The sequence below is a fragment of the Gossypium arboreum genome, chromosome 1, assembly GCF_025698485.1.
Source record: "Gossypium arboreum isolate Shixiya-1 chromosome 1, ASM2569848v2, whole genome shotgun sequence".
Classification (NCBI taxonomy): Eukaryota; Viridiplantae; Streptophyta; class Magnoliopsida; order Malvales; family Malvaceae; genus Gossypium; species Gossypium arboreum.
Window position 1 is genome coordinate 51,398,421 of NC_069070.1, and position 8,970 is coordinate 51,407,390.

At 36.8% G+C, this 8,970-nt stretch overlaps 1 non-coding gene across 1 annotated transcript; it reads left to right on the forward strand.

The window, feature by feature from the left end:
- Positions 1-214: 214 nt before the first annotated feature.
- LOC128282428 (small nucleolar RNA R71) lies at positions 215-321 on the forward strand. Its single transcript, XR_008272698.1, has one exon. It is a non-coding gene; the product is annotated as a small nucleolar RNA R71 (small nucleolar RNA).
- The last annotated feature ends 8,649 nt before the right edge of the window (positions 322-8,970 follow it).

Here is an 8,970-nt window from a genome sequence, read left to right on the forward strand (position 1 = left end):
AAGAGTGTCTACTTCATGTATTCCAGCAACTCGTCTTCCTGACGTTGCTCGATTGGCTGGCCATTAATAATTGTTGCTGGCGATCCTCTAAATGATTTCATAATACTCATTATAAGACTTAGAAAGGAGAGCACCATTAGCAGAAGCATCTACTACCATCCTCATGTGAGCATTGAGACCATTATAAAATGTCTCAAGTTGGATGCAATGTAGGATTCCATGATAAGGGCACTTTCATAATAACTCTTTGTATCTTTCCTATGCCTCATACAAGGGCTCATCATCCATTTGTTGGAAGGCAATGATTTCGTTCCTTAACTTAGCATTCTTGCTAGGCGAGAAATACTTCATAAGGAATCTTTCTGCTAACTCTTGTCATGTGGAAATTGAGTTCGGTGGCAATGAGATCAACCAAGCTCGAGCTCTATCCCTCAGCGAATATGGGAACAACTTCAATCGTAATGCATCTTTAGGTACTCCGGCTAACTTGAAAGAATCGCTCACCTCCATAAATAGTCTTAAGTGTAGGTGAGGATCTTTAGTAGGCATTCCACTGAATTGGCCCATTGTCTGAAGCATCTCGAACATGACTGGCTTCAGCTTGAACTGTTGTGCCTCAATTTCGGGTCTCCTAATACCTGGATTAAGTGTAACATCCTGTACTCATACTCGAGACTGGACCAGGTACGAAGCTTTACCAGACACTTATTCGAAAAAATACAGGTTATAAAATTTTGTTCCAAATTAAGACCAATTAAACAACATCTTAGTGCCCCTATTATGGGCCTACGAGGCCCAAAACATACATTGAGAAGGGTCTAGGGCTAAATTGAAAACCTAAGAAAATCTTTAAGGTTAAGACTCACACGCTCGTGTGGAGACAGTGCACACACCCGTGTAATTTTGAGACACGCCCGTGTCCATAACTCGTGTGGAATTATTTGAATTTATTTTCTATTTCCAAACTACAGGGGTTTTCACACGGCCGAGCACACGCCTGAGTCCCTCCCCCATGTCTTTCACATGGTCTAGACACGCCCGTGTGATCGCTCGTGTCCACAAACCTGGACATTTTGTTTATGATGTCAGCATGTATTTAGGGGCACACGGCCAAGGCACAATCCCGTGTGCTAGGCTGTGCCTTCCATATAGTTGAGACACACAGCCATGTCTCTTCCCGTGTGTTTACTACCATGCATTCTGACTTAAAAATTTTAGGTGTAGGGGACACACAGCCATACTACACGCCCATGGGGCTGACCGTGTATCACACATGGCTTAGACACACGCCCGTGTGTCTACCCGTGTGGACCCTTTTTAGGCTATAATTTCAGGCCAATGGTCACCCTCATCATTTCCTCACATATAAGAACCCCAATTGCATTTAACATGACCCAAATATACTCAAGGACTATCATCATTGAATCCATTGTATGTCAACCTTATCTCATCGGTTACATACATACTCAAATATTCCCCATTTTGTATTAAGGATTTGCATCCCATTGAAACACATTTAGGCTTGGCTCATTGTTACAAGTCATTGCCAATTATGGCCTAACCATTTCCAAATGTTTTGGCCATATTATTATGTCTATTTATGATATTCCCCATTCAATCATCATAAGAACATTTTTAACGTAACCATGCATGGTTGGTAGGTCATAGCCTACAATGAAATAAGGCATGTCTTATGCCCATATAAAAAAAGAATCAGTTGAACATTTAAGCCTTTACATAGGCCAACCAATGACATATAACATCAAGTAACCAAAAATCTATACATGCCATTGTAACAAAATAGAAATATCTATATACCAAGATAGGACAAATGGATAGTGTTGACAATACTCCAACCGTCTTCCAATCTCTACGAGTCCTCGAGTTCTGTAAGACGAAAAAGAGAGGGGTAAGCATATACAATACTTAGTAAGCCCGAATAACTGGAAAGTAAACTTATCGATTAATTAGCATACAACCATGTTAGACAACCAATCCAATAAATATAGGATAGCCTTCTATTATATGCACTCAAACATCAAGTTAGTCCCATAATAATTCATCATATAATTTGTCTTAGGTGAGCTCATCATCCAACATTTTCATTTCTATATCTCATGTTAATCCCGCTGAGTACCTCGGAAATCTTGATGGGTTATCCATTTACCGTCAAGTCGCAAGAGTGATATTCTCAAGTATGCACTCCTGCGAACCTCACATCTTACGGTGGGATTACCAGTCCAGGCTAAATCCCCTGTAATATAAACTCATAGTGTTGTCAGGATTACAAGTCCAGGCTAAATTTAGACCGTAATCGAATTACCCATCCGAGCTAAATGCTTAATGCACACTTATTCTTCGGGAGGCTCGATCACTCAAGGAACACCCATCCAGGCTATATCCTTCTTATATTTGAGATCAACAGATTACCCGTCTGGGCTAAATCTGTAACGCCCCGATTTTTGGGCCTGGAAGGATTGGGCCTTAAGTCTAGGTTTGGGTGGAAAATGGCCCGAATAATTTGGATGTTATTATTATTATTTCGTATGTTTAGTTTAGTAATTAAATAAATTACGAAGGGTTTATGGTGTGGGAAAAAAGGCCCAAGAGTAAATTTAATTCGAGGCAATTCCTGAATTTTAATTTTGGGAGAGAGGGTTCTAGCGATATGGGCTTTTAAAGTTGAGGTGGTAAAATAGGACACAAAAAGATCTGTAGTAAAGTGGCATGTGGCACCACCTAGGTGTTTAGGGAGTAACGTGTGGATGTTTAGGGGGAGCCAGAGTTCAAGTCACAAGGTAAGCGTGTTGTTACTTTTATTTTTGTGTGCATTTGCCGGGCATGTGATAGAGCTTAAGTGGAAATTCGGCTAGGGCTTTAGGAAGGTTGGGCCGTGGGTCTGAATGGCCATTAGGGCAAGCTTTATTTTCTTTTTGTTGTGCCGAATTAGGGTTAGCCACCTAAAGCCTTCCCTTTCATTCTATTCTCTTCTCAGTATTTCAAAAAGCCGAAAAACGCAAAGTTAAATCTCCTGAGTGTCGAATTCTTCCTTCTCTTCTCCTCTCTTCTTCTATTTTCTTTTTTCTACTTCTTTTCTTCTCTAGTCAAAACATTCCTACCATTCTACTCACCTCCTCTGTCAATCCCATCCTCCACAAAACCTCCATAGCCGATTGCCATAAAAGCTAAAATCCCGAAAACTCACTTTTTGTGCCGATTTCTCCAAGCCAAAATCCTTTAGTTATTTTTGTTCTTTTTGATCGACTTTCATCTTCTCTAAACCCTTAGTATCTATCAGCAACATTACTTCAAAGTTATAGCCTCAAATAGTCATCTTCTTCATCACTTAAAAAGCTAAAATACCATAGATTTAGGGACTTATAGCTGAAACTTCAGATCACCTGGATTCGAGTTCTACTATCATTTAGAGGGTAGATCTGTATCAGATCTGCGTAGAAATCAAAGAGGAATAAGTGGTAAATGCTCATCACCTCAGATCTAGTCTTATTTTACAATTTAGAAAAGCCGAAGTCCCTAAAATCTAGGGAGGCTGTCGATTTGGACATAGGGCTTTAAGGGTCTTTAACTGACAATTTCTTTTGGTGATTAGTGTCTTCTAGAGGTTTGATCGAAGGCTTTGATCTTTGGAACAACTAGACTTAGATCTAGTCATCGGTTTTCGGCAAAAAGGTAAGATTCTAAAGTCTTTAGAGACATGGTTCGAATATGGGTTGCTGAATATTGGGATTGGTTGTTGTGGGTTGCAATCTAAGAATTGTGGTAATCAATTGTAGGACATCGTAAGGGATCTCAGTAGCAGTCGTCGCGAAACAGGTGTGTGTTGAACACCCTCTCATAGTTCAAATCGGCAAAAGCCAAAATGTCGAAATTCTGGCATTTCGTGGACTTGTGAGTGCGCGAGTGCTCACAAGACATTTAGAAATCATTAGATTTGAAATCACAAAGTGGTAAGTTAGTCGTGTGTGAAATTTCGTGCACTTTAGTAATTGGGCCTCGATAGGCTAAAACTAGGCCCAATGGGCTTACGGGCCTATACGGGTAAAATAATAAAAAAATAGGCAATAAGTGTGTTCTGTTAGACTGTGGAATCGAAACTGCTTAAATCGATAAACTGGTCATAAAACTTGAATTAAATGGGCTTAAATTGCTAGTGAACACTGTAGGGCCCATTAGGGGTTTTAGGGCCTAATGGCTAAAATTGTGACATTGAGATAAATAAATTATTGCGATGACAAATGGGCTAGTAAGAACAGTAACATTCGTGAGAAACCTTAAAACTGATAAAATTACTGAAATACCTTTGTAGGTGGAAAATTTACAGATTTACCCCTAGGAGCAAAATTACTGATATACCCCTATGGTTAAGGTTGACCTGAATGCATGTTTGACTGTTACTATTTACTGCATGCCATGTTATTATTATCTGATGCATGGGATTGGGTTATTGATGGAGGAAGTACTGAAAGTGGCTTGTCTATGTACTGGAGGCTTTGCCTCAACTTACTGATATCTAAGCAGCATGCTGCAACTGTGGAGTGTAGGGCTGGGTCGGTTGAGCTATTCCCCATATGGAGTGTAGGGCTGGTACGGGTGGAGTGTAGCGGTTGGTTATTGGCTGGGTTGGGCTTGCATACACGAATATGTCTGTTCTATTTTGGAATGGGCCTATGGACAATACTGTTATCTGAAAGGGGGCTAAGGCCCAGTTTACTGTATTCTGAAAAGGGCTTCGGCCCAGTACCCACTGTTATCTGAATAGGGCTTAGGCCCAATGGGCTTGAACTGACTTGGGCTTTGGATGGGTTTTCCATACACACTGAGTTTTTCAAACTCACCCTCTTTCTCTTCCATCCTTGCAGGTGAGCCCTAGTTGGTGGACTTGGAGCTGGGCGGGATTCAGAGTGGCCACGAAGATTAAATTTCTGGTTTTTAAATAAGTTTCAATTAGCTTCCTTTTAAATTTCGCAATTATTTTTGATCTTTTCTATTTTGGTTAAAGTTGTAATAAGGCCACTCTATTATTTTTATTTTGGGTTACTTAAATCGTTTTCAACTTGAGATTCACATCACTTAAATTGATTCCTTAAAATTCGTTAGCTTTAGGGCGCGTTTTATAAAAGTTACTTATTTTCAAAATATCACGATAACCGAGCAAAGCTTCCGCAACGTAAATGTTTTCAAAGGAAATAAATATTTTAAATAGACTTAAACTTAATTTGTTGTTCGTGGACAAGTAATAAGCTTAAAGTGTGGCAATGGATGTGTGCATGTCTAGGATTGGATCATGGAAGAGCTAGGTACTTAAGCAGTCTAATTGACTCACCTCCTCTTTTCTTGAATCCTACCTTGTGCATAGCTTCCATTCACTTTAATTTAAAATGAAAATATTCTTTAAACACTAAGAAAGATTTTAGATAAAACATGACTTCTCTAATAACGCTTCAATGTGACACGCCAGATTCGGTCGTAACGTCTAGGGCAGGTTTGGGGTGTTACAAAATCCTTTTCTGCAACACATGCAGGATCTCAAGTCACGTAAGCCATGGTTTATCCATCGAATTTCCCTTTTAACTTCAACTGGGACATTTATCATCTTCTCATTATTATTACTAACACATCTCTTGGATTTTCATGCCATCATTATATACAACTATCACACATTCATAAAACATGTATTTAGGCATATTACGTGTTTACTTTAAGTTATTTGAACTTACCTGGTATTTGTGTCGGTTTCGCGTTTTGGTTATTCCAAAACTTTCGTTTTCCTCGATCGACCTCCGGAATTTGTTCCTCGGGGTCTATAACAATAAAAATGAATTATCAATATCTCACATTATTATTTTTTAGCCTAAATTTCACCCCCAGACAATATGACCGTTTTGCACCTAACCTTTCACATTATTTATGATTTAATCCCTAGGCTCGTAAAATAATATACATGAAATTCCTTGGTTACCCAAGCCTAGTCGAATGCATTATAAACTCATACTAGCCCACGTTTTCCTCTATTTCACATTTCTTCCACTTATTTTGTACCTTTTGCAAAAAGGTCCTTTTAGGGGCTTTTCATGAAAATCACTTAGGAAAAGATGTTTAACAGATATCCAACTTTCATATTCCCCCATAAAACATCAAAGAACAAACATGTCACACATGGGTCACTTTGCATACATGAGCCTTAGCTTAAAATATATGTAGAAATGGAGAGAACATGTTACAAGGATCTAAAAAATACAAGGAACATTAAAAACAGGGCTAGGAGTCACTTACTATTGAGCTTGAAAATGTTGAAAACCCTAGCTATGGAGGGCTTGAGAATTTCTGTTGGTACAAGGGAGAAGATGGCTGATTTTTGCCTTCATTTTCCCTTTTTATTATTTTATTACCAAATGACCAAAATGCCCCTCCTTACTAAACTTCCAAAATTTTCCATGCATGTCTATTTTTGTCCAAAAACTTAGAAATTGGGAAAATTGCTCTTTAAGACCTTATAATTAATAATCTATAACAATTTCATGAAAATTGCTTCTAGAATCCAAGTTTTGCAATTTATTCGATTTAGTCCTAATTTTCCAATTGGACACCTTGTTCATAGAATTTCTTCATGAAACTTCAACACATGCATGTTTTCGTATTCTAGGCCTTATAATAATCATAAAACAAATATTTCAACGTCAGTTTTGTGGTCCCAAAACCACTGTTCTGATTAGGCCCTATTTCGGGATGTTACATTAACATCATTAAATAATGGCATGGCATACTATCGTAAAGCTCTATCCCTATCATCAGCAATAAGGATAGGATTTTGACCAAGGTTTGCTCTATTTCCTTGATTTGGATTTCCAAATTTCATCTCTTCAGTCCTTCTCTAATTTGCTTGTCTTCTTCACTGTCAGAAAGTTCTTTCTATCTCAGGGTCTACAGGAAGTAGGTCAATAATTCGGTCAATACTCAAAAACACCTAAAATAATCACAAAAAATTAATTAAATTAAAAATTAAAGAGAATTAAACCAAAATGCAAAACTAACAAATTCACAAATAATGACTTTTTAAAAATAGTCCTTAGGAACGACGCCAAAAACTTAGAATGATGGAAATGTGCAAGTGTACACAATCGCAACAAGTAATAAAGTGACAAGTAAATGTCGAGTTATCATACCTATAGGGATTGTGAAAAGAATTATTTATGAATGTTATTTAAAACAATTTGGTGAAGAAAAATATTTCGTTTGGAGAGGGTAATTAAAAACTAATATTTTAAACTAAGTAAACTAAATAAATAAATCTCAAATGCACGGTTTCAAAATATGATTTAATCAAGATGACATAATTGTGTTGATTTAATTATAGTTCTTTAACTTAGAATTATTAAGCTCAAGCTTATGCTACTACGAATAAATTCACAGCAACTAGGTAATTTGCTAACTTATGAACATATTCACCTACACAAATCCATTCATCTCTTAACATATCCCTATGTTAAGTTAAATGATTAAACAAATTTTAATAAGTAAACATGTTATGGCACATACATACTCATTAAATTGAACTAATCTCTTGCATATCCCTATGTCAATTCAAACGATTAATTAAATCTAATAAGCACATAAAAGACTATGTGAGGTAACAAGGTATCCCTACCTTGAAACAATTTAATCACAATAATCTCGCAAGTTATGCAAAGCAAGTGTATCGCCAGATACATTGCTAATTTAACCTTCAACTACCTTAGAAGAATAAACATGCATTGATTAAGTATTGTGTTAATTAATTACAATTTCAATCCATTTAAATAATTAATTCATTAACTACCTCACAATTGTAATGCAAGAATAACTTAGGCATGGTTTTACTTAATCAAGCATTTTACCGAGGCCTATAACAGCATAAACACAATTTTAATAATTTAAGCAGATGAAATGCAATCAAACCAACACTATTTAAATTCAAGCTGAACTTATTAAATTAACCATTCTAACAACATAAATATTCATAGATAAGTTCATCATAACAACAACAAAATTTAAAGAGATAGGGAACAAGAATCAAATTTGGTGTTTCTTCGTGGATTGACTAGTTTTCTCCGTCTCCATCCTCTGTTGTTCTCGCCGATCAAGGCTTCTCTGAACACTCAATTACTGCTCCAAAATGGCTAAATAAAAACCCTTTTCCAAGGGGAGAAATCGGCATAGGAGCAAGGGACTTGAAATAGGAAAATGAGAGGAGAAAGTGAGAGAGGAGAGAAGAGATGTGAATGAATTGAGGTGTGCTTTGAATGATCAACCAAGGGGGGTTTTTATAGCTGAATGTGGCAGCTAAAATTTTCTAAAAATAGCAGCCAATGAGCCACCCCTTGGCCAGCCATATATGTGGCAAAGTTGATGGCTTCAACTTTGCTAAATATGGCTTGGGGCAAATCCATAAAGCCACCAATTGTGGAGGGGCTTGAATGCAACATTTACAAGTCTTCAAGGGCTTCCTTGCAAGCTTAATTAATCAGATAATAAGCTGATTTGGTTCAGCATATGGACGGTTTTGGGCTGCCTAATCCTTCGCCGGTTCAGTTTAATCGATTCGGTTCAACTGGACCAATTTTTCCATAATTAATTAATAATAATTTATTTAGCCCAAATTAAATTGGGTATAAATTAAAATTAATTATATTATGAATTAATACACATAATTGGACCGTCTTAGGCTGGAAATTAATTTTCCTTGATACTTCAAATTGCTTCTCGGTTTTGTGCTTCTGGCAGTGTCTGTTGAGCCATTTTTGCCCTTTGTGCAAATTTGTCGAAAATAACCAAAATTCATCAAAAATAATTATAAAATTAAATAATTTTCAATATGTTCATATTTTAAATGCAATTTAATTATTTTATAAAAATTAATTATTTTTCGACAAGAATTTAACTGAATTCGCATGAATTTAAGTTCAAGAGGGT